The following is a 15,323-nucleotide window of genomic DNA, read 5'->3' as shown; positions in this document are numbered from 1 at the left end:
GAATCTAGTTGTGGGTTGGCGTTACCATAATGATGGCAAGGCAGGATAGCCGAGCAGGAGTGCACGAGGAGGGTGGCCTCACTGCTCAGTGCAGGCTGTCCAAGCCCGAGTGGAGTAAGGCAGATGTCTACACAAGGCAGCAAAGGTGGTGGTGGTGGCCCATTAAGAAGCCACTGGGAGTGAGGAGGGCCTCTGGGAAGGATAAGGAAGCAGAAGCAACAGCCTGGGGTGGGGGCCAAGCAGGATGCAGAGGATATTAGCACAGTCCGGTGTGGAATGTCAGAGCCTGAGCAGGGTGGATCAAGGGAAGCACTGCCAGCTTGGGACGATGTGATAACAGATTTGATAAATAATGATGATAACAGATTAGAACCCAATAAATAAAATAGGAATCCATGAGGCCATACTGATATAAATGAATAAATTCATTAATTGATTAATAAGGAGAAGAGAAAGCTTTTCCTTACAGCAGAATGCCAATTGATAAATGTAGAATGAATTAAGAATGAATTAATGAATCAATGTAGAAGTTAAATTAGAAAATCACGATCTTAGGCTTCCCTGGTGGCGCAGTGGTTAAGAATCCGCCTGCCAGTTCAGGGAACACAGGTTCGATCCCTGGTCCGGGAAGATCCCACATGCCGCGGAGCAGCTAAGCCCGTGTGCCATGACTACTGAGCCTGCGCTCTAGAGCCCGACAGCCACAACAAGAGAAGCCACCGCAACGAGAAGCCCGTGCACCGCAAGGAAGAGTAGCCCCTGCTCACCGCGAATAGAGAAAGCCCGAATAGAGAAAGCCCGTGTGCAGCAACGAAGACCCAATACAGCCATAAATAAATAGATAGATAAATACATTTAAAAAAAGAAGAAAACCACGATCTGGCAATCATCATCATAATATTGATTCAGACAGGAATAATCAATGGCTTCTAAAATGGATGGGTGAACATTTGATGCAGAATGAGATATTCAAATACTACGAAAAATACCTCCCACAAAATACTAATTATAAAGGGGAAAAGAATACTTTTACAATGAGGAAACCTGATCAAAGTGAACCTCACCACTGATAAAACAAATTAGAATCGTGCACCACCTATTGGAGGCAATGAGAAGACCATCACTGCTGTGATGTTCTTGCCAAAAATAAAATTTTTTAAAGCGTGACCTAAATCTAATTATGAGGAAATATCAGACAAATTCAAATTGAGGTACATTCCACAGAAATATCCGCCCTGCAATATAATAAACTGTGAGGGCCCTGAAAATTGAGGGAAGATTGAGAAACTCCCCTACTTCAAAGAAGACTAAAGGAGAGGTAACAACTAAATGCAATATGCAATCCTGGACTTGTGGGTGAAACTTACTGTGTCTGCAGATTATATGGTAATAATGTATCAGTGTTATTTTCCTGATTTTGATGGTTGTACTACTGTTATGTAGTAGGATGTACCTGTGAGGGACACACTAAAATACTGGCGGGGGGTGGGTGACAGGGTAATGATGCCAGCAATGTCCCCTTCAGTGGTTCGGGAAAAAAGGTTATTACACTATTCTTGCAACTTTTCTTTGAGTCTGAAATTATTTCAAAATAAGAAGACAAAATTAAATAAAAAATCTTCCAACATTTACAGGTAAAGCCAAGGACTACAGAATTTGTAACTGAACTATTGTGTATTCCCTGAACAACATTTGCTTTTACTGATTTATAATATTTTAAATCAAGTATTTTTTTCTGATATAAAAATATGGCTCCCACATGCAAAACTAATCTATAGTATGAGAAGTGAGGACTTTGGTTACCCTGGTGGGAGGATAATGGGGAAATAGTGATAGAAGAAAGTGGTGAGGAGTTTCTGCAGTTCCAGTATTGTTTCCTGATCTGGGTGCTGGCTGTATATCCTTTATGTAACCCCTCACCCTGTACACTTAAGATTTCTGCTCTTTTCTTTATGCGTGTTATACTTCAGTAAATTTTAATTTAAAAGAAAAAAGACATAATCCTTAATTTTTAAAAATCCATAATCCATCATATACTCCACATGATGACAATTTTGTCAGAGTTGCGTATCTAACACTCACAAATCAACAATGAACCATAAAACTAACCTAAGAAGCTCTAAATTGGTGGTTAAACAAAAATTCAAGGGAGAAGGTCGATGGGGCCAAGAATAGTCAAAAAATACACTCACCAGTTGTCCATGTCATCTTCTCATGCAAAAGTGGAAGAAATGGGGAGACCCCCGTTATGCTGTGACAGTTATGAGCCTAAGTGAGCCCACGTGGTGCTGGTATCTAAGCAATGACGGTGGCAGAACTCCAAAGGATGTGCGTAAAAATAAATACAGGGGGCTTCCCTGGTGGCGCAGTGGTTGGGAGTCTGCCTGCCGATGTAGGGGACGTGGGTTCGTGCCCCGGTCTGGGAGGATCCCACGTGCCGCGGAGCGGCTGGGCCCGTGAGCCATGGCCGCTGAGCCTGCGCGTCCGGAGCCTGTGCTCTGCAACGGGAGAGGCCGCAGCAGTGAGGGGCCCGCGTACCGCAAAAAATAAAAATAAATACAGGAGCCCATCTACTCCTGGATGATGGATGTAGCAGGGATGAACTTCCAGTGCACACACTGAGGGGGAAGTGTAGCAGCCCTTACCCCCTCACCGAGGGTGAGTAATTTTCACCTAGAATTCCAACTCCCTCAGTCAGGAAAATACAGCAACTGTGCAAGCACAGTGGACCCCTGCTGCCTAGATCAGGCTCTTTACTACACACAACAGTTTTGCCTCCTCTTAGGACTTCTCAGATTTTACCTGGGGACCTTATTGAAACGCAGGTTCCGACTGGGTTTGGGGACAATTTAGCTTTCTAACATGGTTGGGCCAATGCTGCTGATCAGCAGCCTTACCTGGTCAGCCAGGTGTTGGAGACCAGCCCTCATTTATTTCATCCATTTGCTTCGCCTTTGTGGGGAAGGGGTCAGCTGGTAAAACTTTAAGTACACCGATAAATCCATTGAGCTACGTTACAATTACACAAATACTCAAAACATATAATAATGAAGCCTTCGAGAAGGGTGTGAATACATGGTGTGTCCTCCCACTGCTGTAAAAATACTCCATCCTCAGTTGATTGAATCCACAGATGGATCAACAGAATCCACAGAACCAGAGGACCAACCGTAAAGGACGTGAGAATCCAAGGATTAAATGCCCGGCAGATACAAAGGGATGACTGTATTTCTCTCAACTGTGCCCTTCATGGGTATAGAATCCCACAGTCCTGTGTTAGACCTAGGCTCTGGCACCAACAAGTTATGTGATTTGGGACGAATTACTTAACTTCTTTGTACCTCTTTCCTCATCTATAAATCAAAATAATTACATGTACTTTGATCTTCTTGTATTAAGTAAAATTTAGTCTGAGCAATTTTATATAACTAAGCAATGTTAATAGGTAGTGAGGACATAAAAAGAAGCCACAAGAATGGAGAGAAGAGGTGAAAGAGATATACAGGCAGAATAATAATGATAATAATAATAAATAACAGTAGCAGGGAATATTATTATGACTTACTGAGTGGCCAGTCTTGTACTTCAACTTTACATGTTAGAGCTCCACATTATCTCACTTACTCCATAACACCACTGTCGAGGTAGGTGTTACTATTATCCCCCACTTTACAGACAAGAAAACTAAGGGCTCAAGAGTCTATGTGTGTGCAAGAAAATTCAATTCTTAAGTGGTAAAACAGAGCCAGAATCGAAAGGCAGATCCGTCAGAGCCCAAACTCCAAATAGCAAAATGAGTTTCAGAATCATCTATTTATCATAATCACTTGGAGGGCTTGTTAAAATCACAAACTCCTGGGCCCAAGCCAAGACCTACAAGGGTGATTCTTACACAGCCTGACACCAGTCCACCCAGCTGAATTTAGGAACCATTGCCAAAATGTGCTGCCTTCCTCTAATAACGTGAAGGAACATTCAAAAGATGTTTGTTGTGAAGGGACATGGTCAGTGTACAGACCCTAGTGATGCTTTAACAGTTATGAGCATGTCTACGTGAGTCCTTGTAGTGCTGGTTCTTACAGTCCGTGTGGGGAAAGTTAGAGGCAGGGGCAGAAAATGTCAGAAGCCGCCTCATAGAGTCACTGGCTCACCATGTCACTGGCCTCCAATTCATCCATGAATACCAAGGGATCCAAATGCCCATCACTTCCCACCTGCTGCCAATGAGAAGACCCTCATGCTCCTTGGAAGCGAGCATTAGCCTCAGATTGTTTGAAGCTGTGAAATCCTGCTTTAAATCCCAGATTCCTGGAGCTGAAGGATGAAGCCCATTGTCCTGGAGTAAAACCCAAGGGGTAGCAGCCCCACTAAGGTAACACTTACCCAGTCTGGAATAGTCCTTGAGAGGTGTTTTTTTCCATCATGAAGGTCTCTAACGCTTCTTTCTTTGACAGGAAGGACTTGGGGGAAGTCCCTCTGATTTCCCCCTGCTGACACTGGTTTGCTTTGGCCCCTTGACTTGTGTGGGCTTCCTGAAGTCTCCGCCACTGCAGACCAGAGGGGATCTCACTTTCCATTTGCCCAGGGTAAAAGGAAGAGAGGAAAACCTCCACCCACTTGAGACAGGCTTAGTCTACGTTAAGCCTGAGACAAAGGGCATGCCATTCATTATCACCACCTCTCAGGCAATATATATTTGCTAGACAGGTGTTGGGGGAGGAGCTGGGGGAGGGTTTAATCCAGGAGACCTGGGTTTCAGCTGTGGCTCTAGTTTAGCGGTGGTTCTGCCCTAGCTATGATGACAAATTATTTATCACATCCTCACCTGGGTTCTCAAATCTGTACTATAAGAAAATGTTTTATATAATTTCTAAAATCCTCCAGAATATAAGCCCCATGAGAGTGTCACATTGCAGAATATACATTCGGTACATACTTTATGGAAGAATAGTTAAATGAACCTTTTCAGAGATCAATTGCCCTGCCACATCCTCTCAGCCTGCTTCTTAATTTCAGCCACAACCACAGTGGACAGTTCCTGGGAGACTCAGACTGGCCTAGTTCTAACACTGCCCCCGCTCAAGGCCAGCCCTGCAAGTCTTCCTGCTTCCTGCCTCCATTTCTGACTCAGCCTCAGCTCCTCACAACCTCAAATTCAACAAAAAGAAGGAACAATTTATCTCTACCTCCCTCAAAAGTTGCTAACTGGTTCATGGTCCCTGAGTGAGAAAATATTAACAAACATTAACCATAGAAAAGATTAATAAATTGAACTTACGTTTCTAAAAAGACATCATTAAAGAAGTAAAAATGTTAACCATGGGCTAGGTGAATGTATTTGCAATATATGTATGAAGCAAACACTTGTATCTGGACTCATATCCAGAATATATAAAGAATTGCTGGAGGGTTTCCCTGGTGGCGCAGTGGTTGAGAGTCCGCCTGCCAATGCAGGGGACACGGGTTCGTGCCCCGCTCCGGGAAGATCCCACATGCTGCAAAGCGGCTAGGCCTGTGAGCCATGGCCACTAAGCCTGCGCGTCCAGACCCTGTGCTCCGCAACGGGAGAGGCCACAACAGTGAGTGGCCCACGTACCGCAAAAAAAAAAAAAGTAAGAATTGCTGGAAATCAATGATAAAGAAAAGACTCAACAACTCAGTGTTTTTTAGAAATGGGCAAAAGCTTAAACAGCCATTTGACAAAACAGGTTATCCAAAGGCCAATGAGTATATGAAAGTGTTCAGCACTATTAGTCACACAAAAATACAAATTAAAACTACAATGTGATATTGTGATACCCATTCAAAATAGCTACAATTTATAAGGCTGAAAATAATAAGTAGGCAAGTATGTAGAGCAACTGTAAGTCTCATATACTACTGGTAGATGTATAAATTGGTACAATCACCTGGGAAAACTATTTGGTAATACCTACTAAGGATATGCATTTTTTCTATGACCCAGAAATTCTACTCCTGATACACAGCCAAAGAAGTGAATGCTCATATCCATCAAGGTATGTACAATAAAGTACACAGCAACATTACTGAATAGCTCCAAACCAGAAATAACCCAAATGTCCATCAATGGTAGAATGGATAAATAAATTGTGGTATGATTCATCTAATAGAATACCATACAGGTGTGAAAAAGAATGAACAAACATTACATAAAAAAACAAGGACGGGGGGCTTCCCTGGTGGCGCAGTGGTTAAGAATCTGCCTGCCAATGCAGGGGACATGGGTTCGAGCCCTGGTCTGGGAAGATCCCACATGCCGCAGAGCGGCTAGGCCCGTGAGCCACAACTACTGAGCCTGCACATCTGGAGCCTGTGCTCCGCAACGGGAGCGGCTGCGACAGTGAGAGGCCCGCACACTGCGATGAAGAATGTCCCCCGCTCGCTGCAACTGGAGAAAGCCCTCGCACAGAAATGAAAACCCAACACAGCCAAAATAATTACTTAATTAATTAATTAATTTTAAAAAAATAGAAAGGCCTCTTCTGACATCTCGGTGTAAAAAGCATCCCTTCATTAAAAAAAAAAAAAACAAGGACGAATTTCACAAATGTAATCTTGATCAAAGAAGCCAGATACCAAAGGTTAAACACTATATGATTCCATGTAAGTTGAGTTCAAAAAAGGTAAAACTTCTATCTATGGTAATATAAGTCAGAATAGTGATTATCTTTGGATGGTGCATTGACAGAGAGTGGCTGTAAGGGAGCATTCTGGGCTGCTGGAAATATTCTACAGCTCCATCTTGGTGACGGTTCCATGTATGTATAAATATATAAAATTCATTGGCTATACACTTAAGATTTGCACACTTACAGCATGTAAGTTATAGTTCAATTTTTATAGAAGTGCCAGGCTGTCTTAGTTCACATGCCTACTCCTAGATCAATCACTGTGGCCATAGAGTATAATGACTGGCTTGGGCCTGGGTCAATATGGTTCATCCCTAGGGCTGGGGGTGGAGCCCACCCAGACCAAGAATGGACAAAGGAGGAAATTTGGAGGTGTTTCTGGAAGATAAGGAAACAGATCTTCTAAGGGAGACAGGCAACTAATTTCCAACAGTCAGGATGGAGGTGGCCCTCACCATGAGCAAGTGGATTGGAGAAACCCAGTCTTCAAGGAGAGAGAGAGACAGAAAGAGTACAGAGAGATACACCCAGAGTAACCTGGCTCCTAACTTTCCAATTCCTGGTTCTCCGTCCTGCAAGTGAAGCTGCACTTCTTATTTTGGAGCTCTGTAAGATTCCCCTGTGTCTGTGGGGAACTTTTCATTCTTTTTGGCCATCTGGCACTTTGAACCTCCTTTTATTGTTTGAGGAAGTTCCCCACATTATCAATCTTGGTGGGAGGCAGGGCCACCTCTCATTGTCAATGCCAAAAGTGCCAAATGCTCACATTCCCAGCCTTTCTTGCAGCTAGAATGCAGGTGGTTGATGTAGGCTCTGCCAAGGAGAGCACTGCTCCTGGGCTGCAGGGACCACACGACACATTCATTCTGGAGCATGGTCCACCAGTGTTGATGCAGTCCAGTCCAGTGCTCGGGGTGTCAGAGGAGCCAGCAACAGCGGCCGGTGCTCAGCCATGCAGCCCTGCGGTCCTCACACACCATTCTACAGTGTGATATTGGGCCCTTTGCCCACTGAGGGCCCACACTTGGGTCTCCAGCCTTCCTGGCAATCCTATACCTGATACAGCATCCTTTTAATAGTACCTTTGTGGCCTAAATCAACCCGAGTTAGTTTATGCTGTTTAAAACCAGGAACCGTAATTGATAATAGGATAGTTCCAGAAAATTTCCCCCTTAATTTATACTAGTTTTGGAAGGTTCTGTTACTTGCAACATGGAGAAACAAAGCCTGAATCCAAAGAAATGATTCTACTGTATGAATTACCCGGGTCATCATTCGGTCACAAGGAAGATGTTTGGTGGCAAACAGGCCTTTTACCAGCCCGCAAATCACATGACAGGAGGGAAGGGAACAAGCTAACTAATAAGTGTAGATGGCTGTTAGGGCCTCCGCTTGCATTATGTTTGGTTCTCATAATAGACACATGAGATGGTATTTTATGGCTAGGGCTGCCATAAAATACCAGATACTAGGTGGCTTAGACAAAAGAAATTTATTTTCTCACCGTTCCAGAGGCAAGAAGTCCAAGATCAAGGTGCTGGACAATTCAGTTTCTAGTGAAATCTCTCTTCCTGGCTTTTGGCAGGCACCTTCTCACTGTATCCTCACGTGGTCTTTCCTCTGTTGCACGCATGGAGAGAGAGTGAGTAAAAGAGAGAGAGAAAAAGGAGAGAGATCTGTGGTGTCCCTTCTTCTTCCTATAAGGACCCCAGTCCTATTGGATTAGGGTTCCACCCTTATGACCTCATTTAACCTTATTACCTCCTTACAGGCCGTATCTCCAAACAGAGTCACGTTGGGGCTTAGGGTTTCAATATATGAATTTTGGGAGACATGATTCAGTCTATTACAGGTACTGTCGCAACACTGCAGAAGAGAAACATGAGGTTAAAATCCTTGTCCAAGGTCTAAATAAAGCCTTTGTACTTTCCACCCTCACTTGTGGTAGAAAGTATCAAACCCTAGAAACACAAGCTTGCAAAGCACCAGACAAAGAGTATGTGGTTGTCACAGAGTAGTAAGAAATGAACGAACATGGATGAAGTCAGTGTGACTGTCCAATCATCAGCCCTGAAGTCAGGGACTGGAATAGCCCAAACTCACCCACAGGCGCCTCTCCGAGCTCCAGCTGTGTCCACAGCTGGCACACTGTTCAGCCCTGAATCTCATCATTCTAAGACCACTACTTTGGGCCCTGACTCGCACTACTTGGTGATCGCTGACAAAAGCTCTCTCCTTGAGCCAACTTTAGTCAGCCTCCTTCACACCCACTTCACCAGGCCTCCCTTGGCCTGCTGAGCCCAGTTTTAGCAAAGTACCCAGTAAGCCAGTTGGTCAAGAATCGGCTCACCTTTGATATCCAATCAAGCTCCTCCACCCTTGGCACTTAACCAAGTTTCTCTTAATAATTTTCCATCCATTCCCTCACCTGCCCTTTGGCAGTGAGTCCCCACTGTTGTATTAAAAGTCGAGTTCAATCTCTGTCACTACTGCAATAAACTTAAAGTCTTCCTTGCCATCTTAAATCTCAGAATAAATTTTCTTCAACAGTTTGTTAGGGGCAAGACTCACCTTTCATATTTCTCTTTACATATCACCACGGCACTTAGCATGTGGCTCAACTGGTGCTCTGTCAAGAGGTGAGTGATGGGGTGGGTAGGTGAGTGACAGCAAAGAACCCCAGGGGACCAGCTACAGAGAAAAGTCAAAAGCACCTTGATGCCTATGAAGAGCGGCAGGTAGGATCAACTTGGAACCGAAAAGTGGAGAAGGACAAAGGGGAGGAAACAGGGGAGCCTCGCACACACGTCAAAATCAAGGGGAACCACCTTACACTGCCGCTTTGGGCCACTCCAGAAGCAAAGGGCCCCAACCTTGATGGTCCCCAGGGCCCTGGGCTGGGCCTGAGAGCCCCCGGTCTAAGAGGCAGCATTTGGCAGATGGACAAACACCGGGTGATTGCTCTGGCCCTGGCTTGGCTACTTTTAGTTGTATGACATTGAACCTCTCTGATCCTCTCCATGTGTGAAATAAGACTAACAGCTCCTTCACAGGTGTAAGGAGAGAATTATGTAAAAGGATCTTTTTTCTTTTTTAGAAATGCTTGATATTTATTGAAAAGAATGCAAATGCTTTTTCCAGGTAGAATTAAGGAGTTGGGCAGAGTGTGTGTTTTTGTTTATTTAGTTTTCAGTAGGCTTTTTCCAAATATGCACATCTGCAGGCCTGATGAAAATTTGAAAGAAAAATGACTTGTGTAAAACTGACTCATAGGAGAGAAGGAATGTCAGGATTTGATGCCAGGCACACGTACCCAGAGCAGTCTGATGGGGGGGGGGGGGGACCCTGGGAGCAGGTAGAGAACTAACCAGGCTGAAAGAGTGGCCCCTCTGGGGGTTAGTCAGCTGCCCAAATCAACATCCAGGGGATGTAGCCAACTCAGGCATCTTCTAGGTTGGTCCTTATCTCCAAACGTGGTGAGCTCTCTCCGGGACGTGGTGGGTGATGGGGAAGTGGCAGCATAGCTCTCTGGGCAGACACAGGCCTGGCCGTCGGGCAGGTGGCAGCGGCCATGCTGTGGGTGGTCTGACCAGTTTGTGACAGGGGCCTGGCCTGCAGCTGGGGCTCAGGACACAGCGAACTTTGCAGAAGAGGGGTTCCGGGGCAGCAGCATGCTTCAGAGAGAGGCCCCAGCCCCAGTGGCAGGTAACTGAATCACTATTTGTGGAACAAGGACAAGCAACGCAGGGGGATGGGGGAGAGAACCTGAGGGCAGGGGAGGGAAGGAGACCATAGTGACCTTGGGGGAAGGGGGCAGCATGCAAGAGCCTGTCCTCCAGGGCCCGAGGGTCTCCAGGCCTAGTAACCAACATCTTCATTGTCATCCCAGCCAAAACACTGTGTCATTTCATCCAGGACATTATGACTGCTATTTTTAAAACACACACATTCCTGGTGGAAGATGAGTATTCCCAGCAGCCATTTCCTGAAACCTCTTTAATCATCACAACACTGAGACTGCATTGTTATCTCTATTTTACAGACAAGGCAAAGTAGTTTCCTGGGTCAGCATTTCCCAAATGGTGATCCATGGGGTGGTAATAATAGTGCTGAGAGATGAGGGGCAGACAGTTAAAAACACTTCTGTAGCCAAACGTGTTTGAGAAATAAGGCAGCAGAGTATCATGTTCGTGAACATGGACTCAGGAGTCCCAGAGACCTGGCTTTGAGTCCAGGCTCTGCCAACTATTAGCTATGGAGCTTGAGGAAGTAATAACTTTGATTGCCTCATCTGTAAAATGGGAATAATAAAACACCAGGTTCATAAGTTTGTTGTGAAGCACAGAGCTGGTGCAAAGAAAATCCTCAATAAATGTGAGCTCTTACTGGCATTGTAGCTGGTTAAACACCGTTAACATCTTAAACATGGTCCTATAGTTCTTCTTAGGAGGAGATCGATTTCATTTAGGAAAACACCTTGATAAACCACTTGGAGGAGTGGGCAGAGATGAGACTCTGAAGTTATAAGATAGCAATAGCTAAGACCAAAACTTGGAAAATGAGGTTGGAAAAACCAGAGTCCCATAGTGGGTGGGTCCCCAGTAAGGGGCCTACTGATTTCTCACCCAGGCTGGCATCATCGCAAAGAGCTTGGGGCCACAGGGACAAGGTCTCCCCTAGAGTCTTCACCTCCCTCTTTTGGGCACTACTCCACCCCTTCACACACGCACAATTCCTTTTCAGGAAGAAAGCCACATGCTCCAATTGAGTAGAAATCCTACTGATCTAGTTTTCTTTCTTCCTCTTCACACCCTGAATTTTTTCAAAAGGAACCTATTTCTGTAAGGTTTGTTATTTGCAATGAGATGTATTACCGTTGTAACTAGATTAAAAAAGAAAAACTTCTTTACAAAAATGTTAAAGACTCTGCTCAGTCAGTACGAGCTCCAGAAAGCCTCCCCTGATGACCCCCAAGTTAGGTGCCCCTCTTCTGAGCTCCCAGAACACCCCCTCTATACCTATGCTACCAGGTGAAATTATCCAAGCTTTCATGTCCATTGCCTTAACCAGGTATCAAGCTCCAGGGGTGCAGGGGCCCTGACTTCCTCATCTAGGTATTCCCAGCATCTCAATCCATAGTGGCAGGCAGTACCTTGGCACCGGTGGATCTATGACTGAATCTGGACATCTCCCCAGGAGAAGGGCCCTTGGCAAGGGGGCAGGGGTAGGGTCTGAAACACTACCCCCCTCCCTGCACGATGGGTGCCCAGACAGTGCACCTTCCAAAGCCCAGAGCAGCGTTCTTACTTATTACATCCCGGAAATCCCCTGGTCGGGGGCTTTTAGGGTGACATCCAGTATGTAAATACTCAGGGTTGGGTCCTGGTGAGCGGCAGCGACAATGCCCTGTGTGAAAGTTCCACAGGCTAGCAGAGGGCTCTTTCATTAGTCATTTCAATGCACACAGCTGTTAGGAATCTGGCAAAGTTTAATTTGGCTGACGGGAGTGCATTTTCCACTCGTGGGCGTCTTGAAAACTTTCACACTCGACAAAAAGAAAAGAAAAGAGTCAAGAAAATCGTCATAGTCCAAAACGGGAAGCCAGAAATTGAAGGCAGAGAGGCTAGGGCAGCAAATATAATGGAGAGAGGCCTGAACATAAACCAAAGACCCAGGTTTCCACTTGGCCCTGCTACTTCCACGTGTGCCATAAGGCAAGTCAGCCCCTGCTCTCAGGGCCCTCCCATGTGAACAGAGATATTAATGCCTCCCTAGGAAGTGGGAAAGGGTCACTGAGTTAGTGTGTGTGAAAGCCTGGGCCAACTGCCAGGCAGTGTTCAAAGACTAGGCATTATTTGCAGCTATAGAGGCAGAAGACAGAAAGTTCATAGAAAAGAGAGGAGGATGAATGCTGGGGAAGAGACACTGATTGAACTAGCTTCCACACCTCCCTGCAGTGCCTGCAAAAGACCCATGGGGACAGGAAGAGAGAACAAAAGGAAACAGCTCCAGGTCAGGGTCAGGTCAGGGTCGGGCCAGGAGTAGACTCCACTCACATCTCTGCTATAATGGACTGAAGGATTTTTAAAGGTTTTTTTAAAAATAGATTTCTGGGGCTTCCCTGGTGGCGCAGTGGTTAAGAATCCACCTGCCAATACAAGGGACAGGGGTTCCAGCCCTGGTCTGGGAAGATCCCACATGCCGCAGAGCAACTAAGCCCGTGTGCCACAACTACTGAGCCTGCGCTCTAGAGCCCGCGAGCCACAACTACTGAGCCCACGTGCCACAACTACCGAAGCCCGCATACCTAGAGCCCATGCTCCGCAACAAGAGAAGCCACCGCAATGAGAAGCCCGTGCACCACAACAAAGAGTAGCCCCCGCTCACTGCAACTAGAGAAAGCCCACACACAGCAACGAAGACCCAATGCAGCCAAAAATAAATAAATAAAACAAATTAATTTAAAACAAAATAGATTTCTGACTCCACTGATAACATTACCCTGGACTCAAGCTTCCCCTGATTTTAACTTCAGTTTGTTCATATTTACGATGAAAAGCTGGATCCAAACAATTCAGTTGGCCTGTTCTTTGGCAGCATCCTTATGATTCCTTTCCCACTGGTTTTTCCTTCATGATACATCTATGCATTGGAAATGTGTTTATTGAATGAGCTGCATGCAACAGAATGCAAGTAAAAAGCTTTTTTCTTTTCCTTTTTCCTCTGTCCTTTCAGCTCCACTATCTGGATTTGTGTTTTCCCTGCCGTTTGGATAAAAGCTGAACGATACCATGGATTTTCTAGCCACTCTTAGGCATAAAACAAAAAGGCCCTTAAAAGACCAGTCCAACGTAACAATCAGCACCCCAATCGATGCAAAGCTTCCCTCTCTGGCTTTTCCCTTCAGTCTTGGAAACCCACCGTACAGAGGAGGAGGGCATGGACGTCACCATTTTCCCTGCTTTGATTCTTCACCTCCCTAGTCAGCTGCTAATTCTCAACCTCAAGTCTTGGGAGAGAGGGAACTGGGGGGAAAAGACACAGTTGTTCATGGTTCTTCCTGTCATGACAGAGCCTTAGTGTCCTCTGGATTTGGCAAAGTTCAAACACTGACTTTCCCCTAGGGCTGCTCTTAGGCATGTCGCAGTAAGAGGATATGGCCAGCAGGTGGCGGTAAAGTCCTTTTTCCTTGTCAGAAGAGCCTACTATCAGGTTTAACATGACCATGGAATTTCCATAAAATGCTAAATTTCCTTAAGAAAGCTAAATATGCTTTCCCTCCATTTAAAAATGAAACAAACAAACAAAAAATACTTGAAACTACAAACATATCAATCTGACTAGCATACACTAAATATAGTTTTTAAATGATACTGACAAACATTCAGAAGTTTAGTCAGGCTCCTGAACTTTCTTCTAGGACCATCTCTGTACATGTCCTTGTAAAATCTCATTTTAGCAAGAACCCTGCTAAGTCTGTTTAACCAGAAACCCTCACCCTGGACATCTGATCACCATCAATAGCTGATCAGGTTCCTCAACCTCCAACATTCTGAGGTAATGTCTGATCACCCTGGCCTGCCTTCAACCAGACTCCTATTGGTCAATTTAGCCAGATTCCTCCTTACCCCTGGTGTTTCCTCTTAGTAATTTTCTATCCACTGACCCCCATTGCTTCTTGGCTATAAATACCACTTGCCCATGCTGTATTTGGAGTTGAGCCCAACCTCTCTCCCCCACTGTAACATCCCATTGCAGTGGTTCCCTATACCTATCACAATTGTCCTTAATAAAGTCTGCCTTACCATCTTTCACAAGTGTCACGGAATACTTTTTCCTTTAATAATACCCTAGGGAACAAACTTTTAAAGAAAATCTCCCAAGTAATTGAATAATGATACAATTTACTAATTCTCCCCCTCTCCCAATTAACATCATGTAATGCTAAATCTTGTTCCCAGACTTTGCTTATAATTTACCTTCCCCTAAATTAGAGTCAGGAACTTTCACCAAGGGCTCCCTGTAAGGCATATTGTCATTTAAAGGCCTTCATGGGAGACCCTTGCCGGGCTGTGCCTCTGCTGAGGGGAAAATATTGCTTAAGTACCTCATTCTGAAAGCAGTGTGCTCAGAACAATGGAATAAAACTAAAGACAAACTGATGCACTGAGACTTTGCCACTGTGGGCTGGAACATTTACAGAACGTTTTCATGCAGGAGCTGGAATGAGAGCAGGACCTTGAAAGGGTTCTGGTAGAAGATGGCACATAGCAGACTCCAGAACCCACCTCCTCCCATGGACACACCAAACCTATAGACACACGTGGGGCAATTCCCTCTGAAAGAAAACAAGAAACTAGCTGAGTGACTCCTACACACTGGGTGAACAACAAAATACCCACATATAAATGGGGCTTGGCATATCCCCAACTACTGGGAGCCACTAAGACCAAAGAAAGCAGCTTGGTTTGAGAAACAGCCAAGAGCTCAGACCAGCCTGAACAATAAGTTCATCCCCTACACGAGACCTGGGGAGAGGTAGTTGTTTTATCTAATGCACAGACATCAAGACAGAGAGTCAAGGAAAATGAGGATTATGTATCAAACAAATGAACAAAATTCCAGCAACAGACCTATTGAAATGGAGATAAGTGATTTACTGGACAGAAAGTT

At 45.0% G+C, this 15,323-nt stretch overlaps 1 pseudogene; it reads right to left on the bottom strand.

Annotated features, from left to right (window-relative positions):
- Nucleotides 1-15,323, bottom strand: part of LOC149750521 (uncharacterized) — a 123,567-nt pseudogene that overhangs the window by 57,593 nt on the left and 50,651 nt on the right.

The sequence above is a fragment of the Delphinapterus leucas genome, chromosome 1 (assembly GCF_059928025.1).
Source record: "Delphinapterus leucas isolate spDelLeu-1000000601 "Yukka" chromosome 1, BTC_Dleu_Yukka2, whole genome shotgun sequence".
Taxonomy (NCBI): Eukaryota; Metazoa; Chordata; class Mammalia; order Artiodactyla; family Monodontidae; genus Delphinapterus; species Delphinapterus leucas.
This window is presented reverse-complemented; position numbering and strand designations above follow the sequence as displayed.